Below are 22,406 nucleotides of genomic sequence, written 5' to 3' on the forward strand. Positions count from 1 at the left end.
TCCTTGTACCATTTTCTCTGTATGCCTCTTAATTTCCTTCCACGGTGGCGCAGCGGTAGAGCGGCTGCCTTGCGGTGCCAGAGGCCTGTGCTCGATCTTGACTACGGGTGCTGCCTGTATGGAGTTTGTACATCCTCCCCGTGACCCGCGTGGGTTTTCTCCGAGATCTTCGGTTTCCTCCCACACTCCAAAGACGGACAAGTTTGTAGGTTAATTGGCTTGGTGTAAATGTAAAATTGCCCCTAGTCTGTGTAGATGGGTAAATGTTTGAAAGATTGGGATAGTGGGGGAACTAGGTTGAGGGCCATTATTCTCAAATGCTCCGTAAACAATGAAAAGCTTTGTTTAGCATGCTATCAAAACAGATCCGATATATTATACATAGATACAATCAGGTCAAACTCAAGTACAATGGGTACAACAAAGGGGACGGCACAGAGAGCAGAATATACAGTGTAGTTCTCAGCATCATGGCGGGGTGGGATATTGCAACCTGCACGTGGTCCACCCTGTTTCGACTAATGCAATCAACCCGACATGCACAAACAAATAGATCAAATACAACAAGTTGACCTACAACATCAGGCTGTGCACGCCATACGCAAGAAGACAAAGCATGAGTTCCTTAGACAAAGTCAAATATTCACAATGGGGTAGCAGGAAATCATTCATGATTGAATGACGGAATGGACTTGATGGGCCGAATGGCCTAATTCTACTCCTATTCCTTATAAGCTGTTGGCTGGGCTCCAACGATGTGGCGCTGTGTCAGTGTAATTTCACATTCACCCTGTGAGTTTGCACATTCACCTGGTGACTGTGTGTGTGTGTTTCCAGCACAGACTCTGGTTTCCTCCCACATCCCAAACAGGCGCTGGTTGATAATGGCCAGGTTAATGTGCTGGATGGCTCCAAGTGTGCAGGTCCGTTCTAGAATCAGGGAGGAGCTGAGGAAAATAAGATAGGATTAGTGGATAGAGTGCTTGATGATTGGGTGTGGGCTCAGTGGGCCAAAGGGCCTGCTTCGATGCTGCCTGTCTCCATGTAAACATTTGCTGACCAGATCGACAGCATAATCATTTGTTAACACCCTGTTGAAAAGGTGCTTAAAACAATTGAGTCCAAACTTTTCTCTAATTAACTTAACGGGCTATTGACGTGTAAATCCAAAGTTCGTGAAATGTAACCCTATGAATCAATACATTGTATCAGTTAATCACCTATATCTAGTCATTGATTTGTGTTGATGAATCTGCTTTATTAGCATGCTGTTATTTCTCCTGTAAAATTCATTTTTACAACTCATTTCTGGGCATCACGGAGGCGCAGTGGTATAGTTTGTGCCTTGCAGCATGAGAGACCAGGGTTCGATCCTGACTGCAGGTGCTTGTCTGTACAGAGTTTGTACATTCTCCCCACGACCTGCGTGGGTTTTCTCTACGATCTCCGGTCTCCTCCAATGATGTACAGGTTTGCAGGTTGATTGGTATTATTGTAAATTTTCCCTAGTGTGTGTGTGTGGGATAGCATTAGTTTGCAGGGATCGCTGGTCAGCGTGGACTCGGTGGGCCGAATGGCTTGTTTTCGCATTCTATCTCTAAAATAGACTTAAACCCCAATTTGTTCAGAACTGAGAGCAGCCAGCACTGCAGAAAGTAATGAACCAAAATTGGAAATCAGTTTGCCATTATTGTTTCATTTAGAAATACAGCACAGATACAGGCCCTTCAGCCCGCATCGACCACCGAACACCCATTCACATTAATTCTATGTTATCCCACTTTCTCATCTGGTCTCAACAAACCCAGGGCAATTTACAGCAGCCAATTGATTTACAAGCCCACATTTCTTTGGGATGTGGGAGGAAACCGGAGCACTCGGAGGAAACCCATGTGGTCACAGGAAGAACGTGAAAACTCCGCGCAGACAGCGTCCAACGTCAGGACTGAGCTGCTTATGCACATTGACTCAAAGTGCATTTAATTAATTGACCGCATTGATTAAATGAACTGAATTAAAATTTTCCATTGTGGGACATGAACCAAAACCTTTGACATGCATTCATCCAAGTTACTAGATCAGTAATCATTCGAGCTGTTATATTATAGTCTATCCACCACTGTTGGGAGTTTTGACAGCCGAAATGGCAGCCATAAACACATTCTGCAGTATTTACTTTTGGCCATGGAACAGGTGTAATGTCAAAGTTTCAAAGTGCATAAACTCTGAGATAAAAATGATTGGAGATTGGATGGCTCAGATTGATAGAGGGATATGTTTTAAGGGGTGCCGCTGTGTCTCTAGAATTCTTGCCTTTTGAGTTAAAAGATCATGTTTAAATTCCTTATCCACACAACAATAAAAATGTGGATATCAAATATGTTTGAAACATTACATCTGGAAGAGATGAGATTCCTCTTAGCAGGTAAAGCAGACCAATTCCAAAAGACGTGGTCTACGTTTCTGGACCTATTACAAGCATGAGGTGCAATAGTAATTTTAAAAATAAATAAATAAATAAATGGTATCAGGACCTGGCAATGGGAGGTAAAACAACAAAAACAGACTTGGTTGGTAGTCCCCTTTCTGCGGAGTTTAATGTTATAATAGAGCGATTGTTCCTACTTTCTTTTTCTTTCTTTTCTAGGGTCTACTTTCGTACTTTACTTCCTTCTCTAACTTCTTTTCTAAGGGGCTTTCTTTTCCCAACACTCTTGCACTTCACGACTCTTGCGCACTTTCTTTACTTTCCTTCTATCTTTTTCTTAAAGCTCAAAAAAATGAAGCGGTACAAAAAATGTATTAAGATATATGTGTTGTGTATTATTGTAATTTACCGTACTTCTAATAAAAATAATTTAAAAAAAAAAAAAATTCCTTATCCACACAACTGAGAACTTAACCTCACAACACTGGAAGCTGGCAAAGGGTGCAGAGAATATTTACAAGGATGTTGACACGATTTGAGGGCCTGAGCTATAAGAGGTTGAGCACTTATTCCTAAGTTTATGTTTTTTAGAGCAGAATTTGGCCATCAAGTCTACTCTGCCATTCAATCATGGCTGATCTATCATTCCCTCTTAACTCCATTCTCCTGCCTTCCCCCCACAACCTCTGACACAATGATTCCTGTACTGATCAATAATCTATCTATCTCTGCCTTAAAAATATCTATTGACTAGGCCTCCACAGCCTTCTGTGGCAATGGATTCCACAGATTCACCACCCTCTGACTAGAGAAGGTAAGATAGTATTTCTATAAAGTAGAAGACCCAAATGGAAAGTGGATTGAAAGTTGAAGCACAATTGTAACCAAAGGAAACAAATTGAAATGTATGCATCGCTATATGTTGTTCTAGCAAATGGCATTGAGGTAGAAGAGTTGAGCTGTAAATGGAGCAACTCGAGACTCCTGACATGAATGTGGTTATTCACATGGATTCTGTTCAACAATATTATTCTGAGATTTTATTGCCAGGATGCAGAGAATTTCTTTAAATTGCTGCTTCGGTAGACTCTGTGGAGAAGAGGTTAATGTGAATGTTTCAGAGCTGGAGCACCAAGGTAACATCAACACCTCTGGAGCTCTTGGATGACTATCCATCTATCTTTGGAAAGCATGCAATGCAAAAAGCGTTGAATAACCTGATGAAAAGATTCGGAGAAGGAAATGATTAATCATGGCCACAGTTAGCAATTTCTGTCCTCTGTATTTTGCCCGATCAAAATCAATAAATGGGCGAAATTGCACTTGAGGTTCAGTTCTATTTAGTTTATTGTCACGTGTGCCGAGATACAGTGAAAAGCTTTGGTGCGTGCAGAAGACAATCCATGTTTACAATCGATCCATTTACAGTGTATAGATACATGATAAGGGAATGACTAATGTTCAGTGCAAGGTGAAGTCCGATCAAGGATAGTCCCAGGGTCACCAAAGAGGTAGTAGTTCAGCCCTGCTCTCTGGTTATGGTTGACTCTTGCAACAAGACAAAATGAGAACACATTCAAGATGCCTTGTTCCCCCTGTGTATGTTTGAACTAGTATAATTAGTAAGAGAATTTTTACCATCACACTGGATTGCTGGTGGATGCAAACTCGATTGTGTTTGAGAGAGGGTTTTAGCAAGGCATGTGGATATTGGGGATATGCATCACGTGCAGGCGGTAAGGATTTGTTTAAGTTTCATTTTGGTTTAGAGATACAGCTTGGAACCGGTCCCTTCGGCCCACTGAATCCGTACTGACCAGCGATTACCTGTGCGCTAGCTCTATCCTATGCACGAGGGACAATTTTCAGAGGCCAATTAACCTACCAACCTACACGCCTTTAGAATGTCGGAGGAAAGCAAAGCACCCGGAAAAAAACAACACGGTCTCTAGGAGAATGTACAGCCTCCGTGCAGACAGCACCAGGTATTCAGGATCGAACCCGGGTCTTGGGCGCTGCAAGGCAATAACTCTGCCACTGTGCCGTCTTTGGCATCCTGATCGGCATGGATATTGTGGACCAAAGGGCCTGATCCTGTGCTGTGCTGTACTGTTCTGTTCTATTAGCAGTCACAGTTCATTAGCTACAAATAATCAGTCCATAGAGTCTTGTACCAAGGCGTTGTAGTGAAGGTGCAGTATGTTTGTGGCTTCACAAGTATTAATTACGGAGCACTGCGGCTTTAATGGAATATAATACCAGGCGTTGTTATTATGTGACTAGAATGGTTCTCTATCAATTAAAATGCCTAATGCCCTGTGGAGTGAGGTAGGTATTTGCATTGACGTTAGCTAATGTCTCAAGGGCAATAGTTTGCAATCCAATCATAAATTATAAAGAGATTAGCGAAGGTTAGTAAATTTCTGCTGCTCATGGGGGCTGGAGGAAGCTAATCCCTTAATCAATGTGAAAACTTGTTGCATGCCAATGGGTTTGGATTGTCCTCCCCTGGGAACCGCTGATTACCCAGTGATATAAACAACCTGGACAGCCTTACAAGGGGCATTGTCAACACTGTAAAACCTTATCTGGCATAACTGTCCCCTGACATCATGAACATTGCCAACATTGTAAGGGATTTGCTCGCAGGTGACCACAATACTCGGGGAGGTATTTCAATTTGTACCTCATTTAAAGTCCTTGCTGTTCCTCACAGGCATGTGGGGGAACCTCTTTTTGCAATGCCATTTTAAAAAAAAATGAAGTACAGTCCAAGAATCTCAACACTGTGGGTGGGGGAAGTGGATGTGAATCATAGTGGCTCTTTCCGAATAATAATTTGGAGAATTGCAATCTGCAAGAGAGAATATTTCATAACCTCTGGACATCTCGAGTTGCAAGCGAGCTGGTCAATTTTTGCGAAATAATGACACATTTTAATGATGCTGGCAACTCACGGTCATGTGATCAGAGCAGTATTAGGCCATTCGGCCCATCCCATCTACTCTGCCATTCAATCACGGCTGATCGATCTTTCCTTCTTAACCCCATTCTCCTGCCTTCTCCCCATAACCCCATGACACCCGTGCTAATCAAGAATTAAACCTAATCAAGTCTGTGGAATTCTCTGCCTTGGAGGGCAGTGGAGGCAGGTTCTCTGGATGCTTTCAAGAGAGCTAGATAGGGCTGTTAAAAATAGCGGAGTCGGGGGATATGGGGAGAAGGCAGGAACGGGGTACTGATTGGCGATGATCAGCCATGATCACATTGAATGGCGGTGCTTGCTCGAAGGGCCAAATGGCCTACTCCTGCACCTATTGTCTATTGTCTATTGAACCTGTCTATCTCTGCCTTAAAAAATATCCATTGGCCTCTACAGTCTTCTGTGGCAATGAATTCCACAGATTCACCACCCTCTGAATAAAGAAATTCCTCCCCATCTCCATCCTAAAGGAACATCCTTTCATTCTGAGGCTATGACCTCTGGTCCTCGACTCTCCCACGAGTGGAAACATCTTCTCCACATCCACTCTATCCAGGTCTCTATAAGGGTCATGGTGAGAATGCACTGATTGTATCAATTAACCTCATCTGGGCAAAGTAAGGGCATTGACATAAGCCTCGGTGAACCAAGAAGAGAGGATGACGATGAGCCGGCAATATTTAAGAGAAAAGTTGTGTATGAATATAGTATGAGGACTTTATCGTGCTTGATTATATCGCACTCTGACTAACCCTAACCTCCCTGAGCCACACTCATTGACCGTTTTCAGGTGGCACTGAAGTTCAATTGGATTCCCGAGTGTTACTGTATTTGTTATTAAGGACTATGCCCTGTTATTAAGCTTTGTTTAGAGATACAGCGTGGCCAACATGTCCACGCCGACCAATGATCACCCATACACTAGTTCTATCCTACTCGCTAAGGACAATATACTGAGGCTGATTAAACAACAAAATCTCACGTCTTTGGAGTGTGGGAGGAAACCAGAGCGCCTGGAGAAAACCCACTGAGAAAAGGTGCAAAGTCCGTACAGACAACACCCGTAGTCAAGATCGAACCTGGGTCCCTGGAGGTGTAAGGCAGCAACTCTACTGCTGAGCCACTGTGCCTCAATAAAACAACACTAAAACGTGCCCTGAAATGAAACAATGAACTTATTTCCTACAGCAGCAGCACAACAGGCTTGCAATCTATTTAACAGATAATCTGTGGTACTTAATAGATAATATAATAAACAAACTCAAAAGTTCAATTAAAAAAACCAAAGTCCCCAGTGCAGGTTGGAGTTTGGCATGTTCAATAGCCTGATGGTGGTTGGGAAGAAACTGTTCCTGAAGCTGGACATTAGTTTTCAGACTCCTATACCACCTTCCCAATAACAGGAGTGAAAGGTGGTGTGGGTCCTTGATGCTGGCTGCTGTGTTGAGACTGCTTCACTGGTGGGGAGGTCAGTGCCTGTGATGGACTGGGCAGTGTTCATCACTTTTTTGTAATCTCCTTCATCCAAGATTTAAGAGAGTTTATTGTCATGTGTGCCTGATAGGACAATGAAATTCTTGCTTTGCTTCAGCACAACAGAACATAGTCGGCATTGACTACAAAACAGATCAGTGTGTCCATATACCATTATATAAATATAAACACACATGAATAAATAAACTGATAAAGTGCAAATAACAGATAATGGGCTAAATAACAGATAATGGGCTAATTAATGTTCAGAGTTTAGTCGGAGCCAAGTTTAATAACCTGATGGCTGTGGGGAAGTAGCTATTCCTGAACCTGGTTGTTGCAGTCTTCAGGCTCCTGTGTACCTTCTACCTGAAGGTAGCAGGGAGAAGAGCGTGTGGCCAGGATGGTGTGGGTCCTTGATGATACTGCCAGCCTTTTTGAGGCAGCGACTGCAATAGATCCCCTCGATGGAAGGGAGGTCAGAGCCGATGATGGACTGGGCAGTGTTCATTGGGCATTCAAGTTGTCGAACCAGGCCGTGATGCAACCAGTCAATATTCTCTTGCGCGTACACCCGTGGAAGTTCGAGGATATTTGTCGACACAACGAATCTCCTCAATCTTCCAAGGAAGTAGAGGTGTTGATGGGATTTCTTTACGATTGCATCAATGTGCTAGGTGTAGGACAGATCTTCGGAGATGTGCACGCTCTGGAAATTGTATCGACCTGTTTCGATGAAGACTGGTTTGTGGCTCCTCGATTTGCTGTTGGTGGCTTACAGTCTGATTCTCAGAGCATTTTGCACCCACTAGAAGGAAAAGCACAATATGTCCCTGAGCTACTTCAAACATACGTACTTTCTCCATATGGTTTAATTTAGAGATACAGCGCGGAAACTGGCCCTTCGGCCCACCGAGTCCGCACTGACCAGCGATCCGCGCACATTAATGCTATCCTGCACGAGGGATAATTTACATTCACACCAAGCCAATTAACCTACAAACCTGTACGTTTTTGGAGTGAGGGACGAAACCAAAGTTCTCGGTGAAAACCCACGCAGGTTATGGGCTGAGCGTGCAAACTCCGTACAAACAAGCACCCGTAGGCAGGATGGAACCTGGAGCTGTAAGGCAGCAACTCCACCGCTGTGCTGCCCCTCAATACTTAGTTTCTGTATTCAAATTCCAGATGGCAATGGAATACACTTCATCCCTATTGAGATTAACATGTCAACTGCACAATTACCTGTTGCATACGATCGCAGAGTGATTATATTACCAGATTAGCTTCAGTAAAGTGACTATGTTACCTCTGAATTGTTATAAAATGATATCTGGTTCACCAATGTCCTTTAGGAATTGAAATATATAATTCTTGTGCTTTCTGCCCTCTTTGTGACTCCAAGTATCTGATTGTTTACTGTTTAGCAAGTCGATCAGTTCTATAGATTATAGCCTTCCAAGTGATGCCTGTAGGTAAATGAATTATGTGAAAATCAAGTTAGTAACTTATTGATAACACATTGCTTAAAACATCTGCTACACTACAGTTTTGTGTCACAGTCAGGTCTTAAAGAATAAACATTTGCATTAGTATTTTGCCCAGGAATGAGTAGGTTAACCTGTGATGAGCATTTCTCGGCACTGGGGCCTGTACTTGCTGGAGCTACTTTCCTGCAACTATCATGTTCTTGAACCGACCTGCACAACCCTAATCCTACCCCTGTGACGGAACACTACAGATCATCCCTTGCACCACCATAGACTTGTTTTCTAATTGTGTATGTTTTCACTCTTTTCGTATTCATTTTTGTTTCATGGTCTTTGAGAATTTATGTATGACGGACAGTATGTTCTGTGTGTGGTCGAGTGTTGATGTGCCTGTGATGGATGCGATGGCAGGGAAGACATTCACTGCATGAATGAATGACACTTTATGTATGTATGTAGGACACAAGGTGCTGGAGCAACTCAACAGGTCAGTCAACATCTCTGGAGAACATGGATAGGTGACGTTTTGTGTCAACCTCTATCTCACTATATTTGTGAAAATGCCAATGAACTTGGCTTGACTTAATCCAGGCTTGTATCTTTTCTTTGGTGCAATGTGACAAGTCCTATCCGTGAGGCTCTTTGGGATACCTCCGTGTGAAGATTACCTTGTAGCTTTTAAAATAAAAAAAGGGAAACACTGGCAGAAATATCAGAAACCAGATTACAAATAATTGGCAAGAAATACAAAGGGAAGATGATGAGGAAAATCGTTACGCACAAGTTTCAATAAGCTGGAATGCATTGCTTTCAATGATGCCAAGAATAGATTCAATAATTCAGAGGAGAACTGAATATATAATTGAAAGTGAAGACATTGTAGGACTATGATGTAAGAGTAAACGGGTGGGATTAATTAAATAGGCCTGGCAAAGAGCAGGGCCTGGTTGTATAGATGCTTTTGCGCAAGATAATATATTCCCATGTTCTAATTGGGGAGAAGTGGCACGGTGGCGCAGCAGTAGAGTTTCTGCCTTACAGCGCCCGAGACCCGGGTTCGATCCTGACTACGGGTGCTTGTCTATACAGAGTTTGTACATTCTCCCCGTGACCTGCATGGGTTTTCTCCGAGATCTTCAGTTTCCTCCTGATCTCCAGGTTTGTAGGTTAATTGACTTGGTATAAATGTAAATTGTCCCCAGTCTGTGTAAGGTAGTGTTAATGTGCAGGGGTCACTGGTCGGTGCAGACTCGGTGGGCCGAAGGGCCTCTCTCCGCGTTGTATCTCTAAACTAAACTAAACCATTTTGCCCTTTGAGCCTTCACTGGTTCTCAGACCATTTCCAACATTCTCAATTTCCATACAATTTCCTGCAACCTATTATCTTGTGCCCATGAACTCCCTGCAAACCTCTTCTCCCAGGGGACATGGGTTTAAGGGGAAAAATTGAATAGGAACCTGAGGGGCAACTTTTTCCCAGAGCAGGTGGTGGGTTTATGGTAAGGTAGTTGATCCAGGTGCTATAACATTTAAACATTATTTGGACGGGTATATGGATAGGATAGGTTTAGAGTGAAGGGCCAAGCGTGGGCAGGTGGAACGAGTGTAGATGGACCATCTTGGTTAGTTTGGGCAAGTTGGGCCAGAGGGCTTGTTTCCATGTTGTATGACTCTCTAACTTTGGGATGTGAGGGGTCCCAAGGGCAATGTACAAAATCGGCACTGACATCACCGAGTTCAAATATGAATCTAGGTCACAGGAGGTACACTGTAGTAATGCAATCTGTTGCACAACTTTTGTTGTTGTTGAAATGACTGATCTGAGAGCAAGCACCCAAGGAACTTATGTCTGCAATGTAACTAGATTTTAAAAGACTGTTTACAATGTGCGGGGGATTACATACCCAAGGGCCTCACTGGAGTTGAATTGCAATGGCATTAGGCAATTCCCAGAAATGCTTTAAGGGTAATGATCCATTGACCAACTCAACACACTTTCATGTGTTACTTTAAGGTCATATGGTTATAAGTGATAGGAGTAGAATTAGGCCATTTGGCCCATCAAGTCTACTCTGCCATTCAATCATGGCTGATCTATCTCTCCCTCTTAATCCCGTTCTCCTGCCTTGTCCCCATAACCTCTGACTCCTGTACTAATCAAGAATTTATCTATCTCTGCCTTAAAAATATCCACTGGCAGCCTCCACAGCTTTCTGTAGCAGATTCACCACCCTCTGACGAAATAAAATTCTCCTCATCTCCTTCCTAAAAGAATGTCCTTTAATCCTTGAGTCCTGGACTCTCCCACTAGTGGAAACATCCTCTCCACATCCACTCTATCCAAGTCTTACTTTGTCTGTTTGTTTTGTCAGGGGTTAACATGGTAGTGAGATTAAAGGAATGAAGAGGTGGAATTTGGGAGGGCCCAGGTGTTCCGTCCTTGGACACTATAGTGTGTTGAAGAAGGGTTCCAAGCCCAAATGTCGTTTGTCCAACCCCTCCACAGATGCTGCCCGACCCTCTGGTTTCCTCCAGCACTTTGTGTTTCACTCAAGATTCTGGCATCTGCAGTTCCTTGTGCCTCCTGCTCTTTGTCTGCCTGATAATGTTTTTCCATTGTAAATTGTGTGCTATTTCCATGACGCTGAGGAGAAAATGAGAACAGGTGGTTTGAAAGACTTCCCCCCACGTTGAAAAGCATGAAATAAGGGAAACATTCAAATCTTGCCAATGGTGCAAGGAATGTTGTGACTAAACTTTACGTTTCAGACTTACAATCACATTTGACAAATAACACAGAACAGCCAAACCTGACGTTTACTTGATTACACAGTGAGGGTTTCGTTTTTAGTTTAGAGATACAGCGCGGAAACAGACCCACCGAGTCGGCACCGACCAGCGATCCCCGCACATTAACACTATCCTAAACACACCCGAGACAATTTACACATGCACCCAGCCAAGTTACCTACAAACCTGTAGATCTTGGGAGTGTGGGTTTGAAACCGAAGATCTCGGAGAAAATGCAGGTAGGACACGGGGAGAATGTACAAACTCCGTACAGACAGCACCAGTAGTCGGGATTGAACCCGGGTCTCCGGCGCTGCAAGCGCTGTAAGGCAGCAACTCTACCGCTGCACGGTGCATTAGAGAAGATCAAGTCTCAGATTTAGTGATGGGCACATTTTGGAAAGAAATATCAATCAACTAATTGGGACCCTTGCAATAATGGTTGACCATTTAAGGAGTTGCAAATAGATGATGTGGATGACTAGCGAAACTAGCACTGGAGTGCCACCTGAATATGTACTGAGCATTTTTTTTGTCTATTATATTGTTTACCATATAACAATTACAGCACGGAAACAGGCCATCTCGGCCCTTCTAGTCCGTGCCGAACATTTATTCTCCCCTAGTCCCATCTACCTGCACTCAGACCATAGTACAGAGTACTATGTTTACATATTCTGTTGTGCTGCTGGGAAAAGCTGGAATTGATACAAATACATCGATAGATGCTCCTGAACACATCATCAGTGATGTAACCTGGGGTCATTGGGTGTTTCGGGTCTTTCAACATCAGACACCCTCACCCAGGCGAGGGTGACATCAGACACCCTCACCCATGGTTGATCAGACCACGACTTGTGTTCAGGTGGCATTCGCTCCTCCCCATGGACCTCCTCTCCTGATCCAGAGCCATCTCGAGGCCTTCTCCGCTGCCTCTGTGGTGTTCTTGATGGCCTTTCTCCTTGCCACTCCGTTTATGCCCAGTGCACTCAAGGCTTTGTAGAGCGATTGCCCTGCGAAACCTCTGCAGCCAACCTCGATGGGCATACACCTTGCCTTCCAGCCCTGCTTACGGCAGTCTATGACCAGCTCTTCATACTTGGCTAGCACCTTGTCGACGTCCTCGTCGAACTGATGCCAGACTGCCGTCTTGCAGGCCTGAGGCCATTTGACTCGAACCTTCTCCGGAGAACTGTTCCGAGGGACTAGTTGCGCCACTTGGAGGCTTCGGGCTCTATGGGGTAATTCCGGGCCCGGCTCCTGCGTCTCACCAGGTAAAATACCTGTGCGTGCTCCTTATGGCAAGAAGACATGATGGAAATGTTCAAAATGATTGTGTTTTGTAGGAAAGCAGTTTCCATTTTGTGTGATAATTGGAAGAACAGATTTGTGAACATTGGAGAAATTATCAGAACAGTTTTGATGCAGAATTGTTATGGTTTGGAATGTGTAGGTCTGGAAGGATAGGGAAAGCAGCTTAAATGGAACAAATTGGACCATTTAAAGTCATAGAGTGATACAGTGTGGAAACAAGCTCTTCAGCCCAACTTGCCCACACCGGCCAACATGTCCCAGCTACACTAGTCCCACCTGCCCACATTTAGTCCATATCCCTCCAAACCTGTCCTAACCATGTACTTGTCCAACTGTTTCTTAAATATTGGGATAGTCCCTGCCTCAACTACCTCCTCTGGCAGGTTGTTCCATACACCCACCACAACCTTTGAGTGAAAAAGTTACCCCTCAGAGTCCTTATTAAATCTTTTCCCTTCACCTTAAACCTATGTCCTTTGGTCCTCAATTCACCGACTCTGGGCAAGAGACTCTGTGCTTCTACCCGATCTACTACCCTCATGGGCTTTATATACCCTAAGATCTTTGATCAAAGATAATTTATTTGAAGAACCAGAACAGTCACAGTGTAGTTAATGGTCTCGAGTTGTGCTGTAAAATGTAAAAATCACTAGAAATGTCACACATTTTTATAGAAGAGCCTTTTCTAACATAGATGAATGTATCAAGGTCCTGGAATTTGATCTTGTCAAATACAGCTACTCGTTTCCATGGAGACACGACCAACTGCAGATGCTGGTATCTTGAGCAAAACACAAAGTGCTGGAGGAACTCGACGGGTCCGGCAGTATCTGTGTAGGGAATGGACAGGTGACGTTTCTGGTTGGGACCCTTCTTCAAACTTATTTACATCTTTTTTTTCTATTAAGCGTGTTATTTGCGAAGACGGTAGATATAATTTTTGTACATGCATTTTCATACGTCTGAACAGAATTTACTCAAAGAAGTCATTGCTCAAAGCTTACTTTGTTGTTTGCCCTAGATGGCACTGATATTACTGTGATGATGATGGAATGTGAAACACCTATTGTTGTACGTGAGGAAATACAATGTCTAACACAACAGACATTTCCTTTTCCTTCACCACCTTCGTAATATCAGCATTAGGCCAGACAACCAACAGCCGCCGATAAAAGCAATCCGCATTTTTGAGCGTGACTTGTATTTTGCATAAGCAAATATCATCGGCCCTGATATGGTTATTTTTAGTTGACAAGATAAAAATTGAAAGGGCAGGAATTGGCAGAAATGAAGCAAGCAAGCTGGTTCACAATGTTCTGCTCACTCACGTCATTCAATTAAGAGAGATGTGGGCTGAAGGAATGATGGAAAGGTGTGGTTTGAAAAGATTATTCGATGAAGCTAATGTTAGCTTATGTTTTGTTTAAAGGACAATATCTGGAATCATGGTGACATTTAGATAGATGAAAGTGTCTGGTCGGGTAAACTCCTATAAAGTCAGGATTGTCACAAGTATTATCTTCATTCTAAAAATAGAAGTGTTTTTATTTTAGCAGAAGAACATTGTGATGTTTTTTTCGTTTAGATACCTGTACAGAGTGGAAACTGGCCTTTCGGGCGACTGAATCCATGCCAAGCAATAAGCACCTATACACTAGTTCTATCCTACACCCTAGTGGCATTTTACAAAGGCCAATTAACCTACAAATCTGCATGTCTTTGGGGTGAAACCAGAGCACCCGGTGAAAACCCTCAAGGTCACTGGTAAAACATCCAAACTCCATCCAGACCCGTAGTCAGGATCGAACCGGGGTCTCTGTCGCTGGTGTCAATAAAATACTCTTGACTCTTCTAGAGAAAGGAATTACTCCCATTAGCACAATTGCTTTTACGGTTGAAAACCTTTGGAGCTCCACCTCAGAGGATAGTGGATGTCTGGTCACTAAGAATGGTAGATTTGTGGACTCTGGTGGATGCGGGGAATGGGTAGAATGTGGAACTGGGCTACAGGCATGGTCATGAACGTACTGAAAGGTGGAGCAAAGGGCCTGTTCTTGATTCCACTACATATGTTCGTGTGTTCACAACCCAGAACATCCCAAAGTTCAGTTTAGTTTATTGTCACGTGTACAGAGGTATAGAAACATAGAAACATAGAAAATAGGTGCAGGAGTAGGCCATTCGGCCCTTCGAGCCTGCACCGCCATTCAATATGATCATGGCTGATCATCCAACTCAGTATCCTGTACCTGCCTTCTCTCCATACCCCCTGATCCTTTTAGCCATAAGGGCCACATCTAACTCCCTCTTAAATATAGCCAATGAACTGGCCTCAACTACCTTCTGTGGCAGAGAATTCCACAGATTCACCACTCTCTGTGTAAAAAATGATTTTCTCATCTCGATCCTAAAAGACTTCCCTCTTATCCTTAAACTGTGACCCCTTGTTCTGGACTTCCCCAACATCGGGAATAATCTTCCTGCATCTAGCCTGTCCAACCCCTTAAGAATTTTGTACGTTTCCATAAGATCCCCCCTCAATCTTCTAAATTCTAGCGAGTACAAGCCGAGTCTATCCAGTCTTTCTTCATATGAAAGTCCTGCCATCCCAGGAATCAGTCTGGTGAACCTTCTCTGTACTCCCTCTATGGCAAGAATGTCTTTCCTCAGATTAGGAGACCAAAACTGTACGCAATATTCCAGGTGTGATCTCACCAAGACCCTGTACAACTGCAGTAGAACCTCCCTGCTCTTATACTCAAATCCTTTTGCTATGAATGCCAACATACCATTCGCTTTCTTCACTGCCTGCTGCACCTGCATGCCTACTTTCAATGACTGGTGTACCATGACATCCAGGTCTCGTTGCATCTCCCCTTTTCCTAAGGTACAGTGAAAAGCTTTTGTTTCATGCTAACCAGTCAGCGGAAAGACAATACATGATTACAATCGAGCCATTTACAGTGTATAGATAGATAGATACATGATAAGGGAATAACGTCTAGTGCAAGGTAAAGTCAGATTAAAGATAGTCCGAGGGTCACCAATGAGGTAGACAGTAGTTCAGGACTTCTGTCCAGTTATGGGAGGATGATTCAATTGCCCGATAATAGCTGGGAAGGAACTGTCCTGGAATCTGAATCGCTGTCCCAGTGATTTAATGAAATATTTTTTGAGGTACGTAAAAAATGATGATTTGTGTGACTGAAAGTCACAATTGAGAACCCTATGACATCATGCTAATGTTGTCATTGTATTCTTGTATTGTATTGTATTGTATTCAAATTTATTGTCATTGTCTCAGTTAGAGACAATGAAATGAATTTCCCTTACAGGCAGTATCATAAAAATAAAAATAAATAAATAATAATAAATAATAAAACATATTAAAAATAAAATAGAATTTAAAAAAAAGCACAAACACAGGAAGTCCACGACACAACATAACACAATGGCACCAAGGTGAGGAAGGCACCATAGTCCAGCCAGCCTCCACTCCGTTCTTCCCAGATGTTCACTCGTGGTCGAGGCCTTCCTAGCACCCGCAGTCGCCTTTGTCATTGATTTAACCTGTTGCATCCTTCCTGCCCCACATGCTACTGAGAACCAGCACACTCAGGTTAAAATCCTCCCTGTGTTTTTGGAGTAACCCATGTAACCAACACAAGTTCATACCTGTTTTGACTGTCTAGAAAGATTTGCTACAAACATGCTAGAGTTATATTCAGGAATGGCAGTGACTGCGGAAATAAAGCACAACTCCCTTGTTTACCAGAACATAGAAATGTACTGAGTGTTGGACTGAACTGCTGATTTGTAAGTTTCCATAAGATCCCCCCTCAATCTTCTAAATTCTAGCGAGTACAAGCCGAGTTTACACCGAAAATAGACACAAAATGCTGGAGTCACTCAGCGGGACAGGCAGCATCTCTGGAGAGAAGGAATGGGTGACGTTTCGGGTCGAGACCCTTCTTCAGACTGAGAGACTCAGGGGAGAGGATCAAACGCGAATGACTCCCCTCTCCCCAGCGTATTGTGTCTGTAGAACAGTACAGCACAGGAACTGACCTATCGACCACAATGTTTGTGCCAAACATGATGCCAAGTTGAACTGATCCCATCTACGTGCACATGATCCATATCACACTCTTTCTTGTACTCCCATGTGCTTTTCTAAATGCCCCTTAAATGCCACTATTGTATCTGCCTGCACAACCACCCCAGGCAATGCGTTCCAGAACTGCTTTAATAAAAGCACTTGCATATCTCCATTTTTCCCTCAATTTAGAGTTCTGCCCCCTAGTGTTGGACATTTCCATCCTGGGAAAAATGTTCTAGCTTTCTCCCCTGACTATCCCTCTCACAATCTTATATACTTCTATCAAGTCTCTCCTCAACCTCTGACAGTCCAGCGAAAACAATCCAACCTCTCCCTTTAGCTGAAACCCTCCAATCCAGGCAGCATTCGGGTAAACCTTCTCTGCACCCTCTCCAAAGCCTCCAATGGGTCGACCGGAATTGCACACAACACTCCAAATGTGGTGTAACCAAAGTCCTATAGAGCTGTATCATGACTTCCTGACTATTCATTGCTCCCAGCTTTGAAGGCAAGCACACCATTCACCTTCTTTACCATCCTATCTATTTGTGCTGCCACCTTCAGTGAGCAATGAACTTCGAGTCCAGGATCCCGATGCTGATCAACACTCTTAAGGGACATGCCGTTATCGATACTTTCCTCTTATTTTCAACCTCCCAAAGTGCAGCATCTTGCACTTGCTCAGGTTAAACTTCATCTGCCATTTCTCTGCCCATTTCTGCAGCTGATTCTATATCCAACTGGGTCTTGAGGTGTTATATGAGGTATTCTTCTGGCCAGCCATCTTGAGCTTCCAGTTTCATGGAATTTCAACTCCACTTCCTCTCTGCACAACGAGTAGGCTTCGTTATATGGAATCCATGTTTATTTAGTTTAGTGTAGAGATACAGCGCAGAAACAGGCCCTTCAGCCCACCGGGTCCGCACCCACCAGAGATCCCCACGTATTAACACTATCCGAAACATACTAGGGATTTACACCAAACCCATTTACCTACAAGCCTGTACGTCTTTGGAGTGTAGGAGGAAACCGAAGATCTCGGAGAAAACCCACAGGGAGAACGTGCAAATTCCATACAGGCAGCACCCGCAGTCAGGATCGAACCCGGGTCACCAGCGCTGTAAGGCAGCAACTCTACCGCTGCGCCACCGTGCCGCCCTAGGTAATATTTCTCAGGAACGTGACTCATTGGCGAAAGAAACCAAAAAGTGTTGATGCATTATTTTATCACTTCTGCGCAAAACCTAAATCTAAATTATTTTTTGAAAGGTAATAAAAACATTATCTTGAGGTCAGTTATCATTCACTCCCTGGAGATCAATGGTGTCAGGCTGAGTCAGCATTAAAAATAGGACAATAATTGTCTGGGCAATGTTCTTGAGTAAAGTTTAGGGACTAGTAATACCAATAATATTTGTGATATGAAGTATTGCTGATAATATGTGGCCATTGTGTGACACCTTTTACCTGGCACACCTATAAATATTATTTCATTGGTTTTTAGTAAATAAATGATTAGAGTTTTTAAGCTTGTAGTCTGTACTCATTTTGCTGATTGTGTATCAAGTGCTTTGGTGAAGTTGATATATACAAGGCTGCCTGACTTCATGATGTTTGGAGCACGGGACTCATAATCAGAAGTGCTTTCAGATGCACATGCAAAATGTTCCTTTGGAGTTGAGTGATGTGGTGAGCTGTGTGCAGAAGAATGGCCAGCGAATTCCCCCAGAGAGGGAGGCTCGGAAGCCGCCAAGCTCGGCCCTAAAGACCAGAGAGTCATAAGTGATAGGAGCACAATTAGGCCATTCGGTCCATCAAGTCTACTCCGCCATTCAATCATGACAGATGGCACAATGGGCTAAGTGTTCGGCTGGCAACCGGAAGGTAGCCGGTTCGAGTCCCGTTTGGAGTGCATACTGTCGTTGTGTCCTTGGGCAAGACACTTCACCCACCTTTGCCTGTGTGTGAATGTGTGTGAGTGATTGGTGGTGGTCGGAGGGGCCGTAGGCGCAGAATGGCAGCCACGCTTCCGTCAGTCTGCCCCAGGGCAGCTGTGGCTACAGAAGTAGCTTACCACCACCGAGTGTGACTGAGGAGTGAATGAATAATGCGATGTAAAGCGCCTTGAGTATTAGAAAGGCGCTATATAAATCCCATCCATTATTATTATTATTATTATTATTATCTCTCCCTCCAAATCCCATTCTCCTGCCTTCTCCCCACAACCTCTGACACCTGTACTAATCAAGAATCTATCTATCTCTGCCTTAAAAATATCCACTGACTTGGCCTCCGCAGCCTTCTGTGGCAAAGAATTCCACAGATTCACCACCCTCTAACTAAAAAAAAATTCTCATCTCCTTCCTAAAAGAACTTCCTTTAATTCTGAGGATATGACCTCTAGTTCTAGACTCTCCCACTAGTGGAAACATCCTCTCCAAATCCACTCTATCCAAGCCTTTCACTATTCTGGATGTTTCAATGAGGTTCTCCCCTCATTCTTCTAAACTCCAGCGAGTGCAGGCCCAGTGCCAACAAACGCTCATCATAGGTTAACCCACTCATTCCTGGGATCATTCTTGTAAAAGTCGAGGAGGGGGGAACCGCTGGCAATGACGGATGTGAGGAGTGGGCCAGTGGGAGAGGGGGCAGGTATTGCCTGCAGCACCTTCATGGTCGGCTGAAGGAGGCGCTCCTGGGACATCGAGGCGGTCGGGCGAGGAGAGGGACGTCGGTTGGCGAGCCAAGCTGGTCGATGGCGACGGAGGAGGCCCTGCAGAAGCCTGGGGCTAACTTGGACCAGGGGGGGCTCCAATACATTGAACACGTAGACCGGACTTCGGACTTTGTGTTAATGACGCCAAAATATAGCGACTCGTGCATGAGTGAGCTATAAGAATCTTGCTGGGCAGTGCATATATGACAATAGAGAACCATTGATTGAATGAAAGATGGACACAAGAAGTGGAGTAACTCAGCGGGGTAGGCAGCATCTCTGGAGAGAAGGAAAGGGTGACGTTTTTGGTCAAGACCCTTCTTCAGACCTGAAACGTCACCCATTCCTTCTCCCCAGAGATGCTGCCAGTCCCGCTGAGTTACTCCAGCGGTTTGTGTCTATCTTCGGTCTAAACCAGCATCTAAAGTTCCTTCCTTCACATTGATTTGCCTTTTGATAGTGTTGATTGAGGAGGAATATTGTCCTGGACATTGGATGATCCCCCTTCTTCAAACTGTGTTAGCAGATCAATGAAACAAGCAGGTTCCTCCTCAACAACTCTCAAAGTTAGGGGCACACGTCAGAGAAAACAGTGATGTGGGGAAAATGAACAGGTATCTATTAACTTGTGGCGTAGCTTCAGGAATGTTAGCTAATGGGCAAACTGGCACTGATGTTGCTACTTGCCCTTTATTCATCTATTATATCATTCATAATTGGAAACAGTAAGCTAATTTCTGTCAACTAACTCTTCAGTTATGTCTTGGGAAGCAGAAAAGCAAACTGGTGTAAACATGAGATTGAAATTCTCAGTTTTGTGTTCCAATATGCGTGGCAAGATGGCGCAGTGGTAGAGTTGCTGCCTTACAGCGCCAGAGACCTGGGTTCCATCCTGACTAAGGATGCTGTCTGTGCGGAGTTTGTACGTTCTCCCCATGACATGCGTTGGTTTTCTCCGAGATCTTCAGTTTCCTCCCACAATCCAAAGACGTACAGGTTTGTAAGCTAAATGGATTGGTATAAATGTAAAATTGTCCCGAGTGTGTGTAGGATAATGTGCGGGGATCGCTGGTGGGTGCGGACTCAGTGGGCAAAAGCGCCTGTTTCCACGTGGTATCTCTAAACTAAACTTAATAAGTAATGTTCAAGAAGTAACTGCTGATGCTGGAAAATCAAAGGTAGGCAAAACTGCTGGAGGAACTCAGCGGGTGCGGCAGCATCTATGGAGCGAAGGAAATAGGCAACGTTTCGGGCTGAAACCCTTCTTCAGACTGTTTCGGCCCGAAACGTTGCCTATTTCCTTCGCTCCATAGATGCTGCCGCAGCCGCTGAGTTTCTCCAGCATTTTTGACTACCTTTAATAAGTAATGTATTGGCATCTGAGATTTGATTCCATTGAGTCAAGAGTGCGTTATTGTCCAGGGCAATCCACTTTGGAGGAATTCTCTCTAACCTGTAAGCTACTTGCAATTGTTGACTGGACCACCAACACAAGAAATGATAGTTCTTGAAAATAGTTAAGTTTAATTTAGTTTAGAGGCCTAGCTTGGAAACAGGCCCTTCACCTCAGCATGTCCACACTGACCAACAATCACCCCTACACCAGTTCCATGTTATCCCAGATTTGCATCCTACACACTAGGGACACTTTACAATTTGACCTCAGCAGATTAACCAACAAACCTGTACGTCTTTGGAATATGGGAGGAAGCCGGAGCACCCGGAGAAAACCCACGCAGTCACAGGGGGAATGTACAAACTCTGTACAGGCAACACCTTTCGTCAGGATCGAACCCAGACCTTTAATGCTGTTAGGCAGCAGCTGTACTGCTGTGCCACTGTGCCACCCTGTGCTGTTACGTAAAATTACACCAGAATCTTGATCAACTTGGGAGGTTGGTCCCGCATGTAAACACCATCTATCTATTTCCCTCCATGGCAGTTCTTGTTTTATATTTTTGGTTTATTAAGTTCTTGAGCTGCGTAGATAAGATGAACGGTCACAGTCTCTTTCACAGAATAGAAGTGTCTAAAACTAGCGGGCCTAGTTTTAAAGAGAGAGAAGTAAGATTTGAAAGGAACCTAAGGGATGACAACCTCAGAGAGAGTGGGGTAGATGCATGGAACAAACTGTCGAAAGAAGCTGTAGAGGTCGATACATCTACAATGTTTAAAGTACATTTAGGTAGGCACATGGATAGGTAAGGTTTAGAGGGAAATAAATCAAATGAAGGCATATGGGGCTAGCTCAGATAGACAACTTGGTTGACATTGATGAATTGGTCCAAAGGGCCCACATTCTTGCTCATTGACTCGACTATAGATCTTTAGCTGTGTTGTTGTATTATGGCAGAGTTGCAAATTTACCTGAAGTTCCGAGTTCCTGTTGATGATCAGAAGTCAGCATTGAATACGGGAAAGAAGTTGTACAACACCTTGCACAGCCACAAAGTTCCTTGTGATATTCCAGCTAATTAAATTATCTTGGCAGTGATGGAAAATAAGTGTTCGACACGGACTTGAAGGGCCGAGATGGCCTGTTTCCGTGCTATAATTGTTATATGGTTATATGGTTATATGTTGGAAGTTATGAACCGCAGCAGCTTTTTTGTGTGCTGCAAGATACTAATCTGCAAGATACTTTGCCAAATAATTTCCCATTTCACAATAATGCATGTCCTTCAGAACTTTGACCATTATCTTTCGTAATAAATATTCCATTTCACAAAGTCCAGCTAATAGAACACAAGTTTTTGTACTCTGATCAGAGGTCAGATTCCACGACGGCACTCGCTTTGTAGAACCCTGCTTCCAACCCCTTGTCACAGCCGAGAGACCGTCAAGACTGAAGAGAGGTGGCCACAATAATGATGGCATGAGACATTGAGTGGTGGGGGAGGACACCTCTGCCTTGACAGGTCAGTGATGCTTCCCATCTGATCGCTGGTTTTAAAGAGGCAAACATAATGCACCCCACTTTGAAATATCTATTATTATTATTATACTAAAAGTCTAATCTTCACCACTTCCTGTCTACGTTGTATATTGATTTTAGAAAAAACTCTACAGTATATCGCTATGATTTTTTCCGCCATCTTACACAGTCCTCCTCC

Source organism: Amblyraja radiata, chromosome 27, assembly GCF_010909765.2.
Source record: "Amblyraja radiata isolate CabotCenter1 chromosome 27, sAmbRad1.1.pri, whole genome shotgun sequence".
Classification (NCBI taxonomy): domain Eukaryota; kingdom Metazoa; phylum Chordata; class Chondrichthyes; order Rajiformes; family Rajidae; genus Amblyraja; species Amblyraja radiata.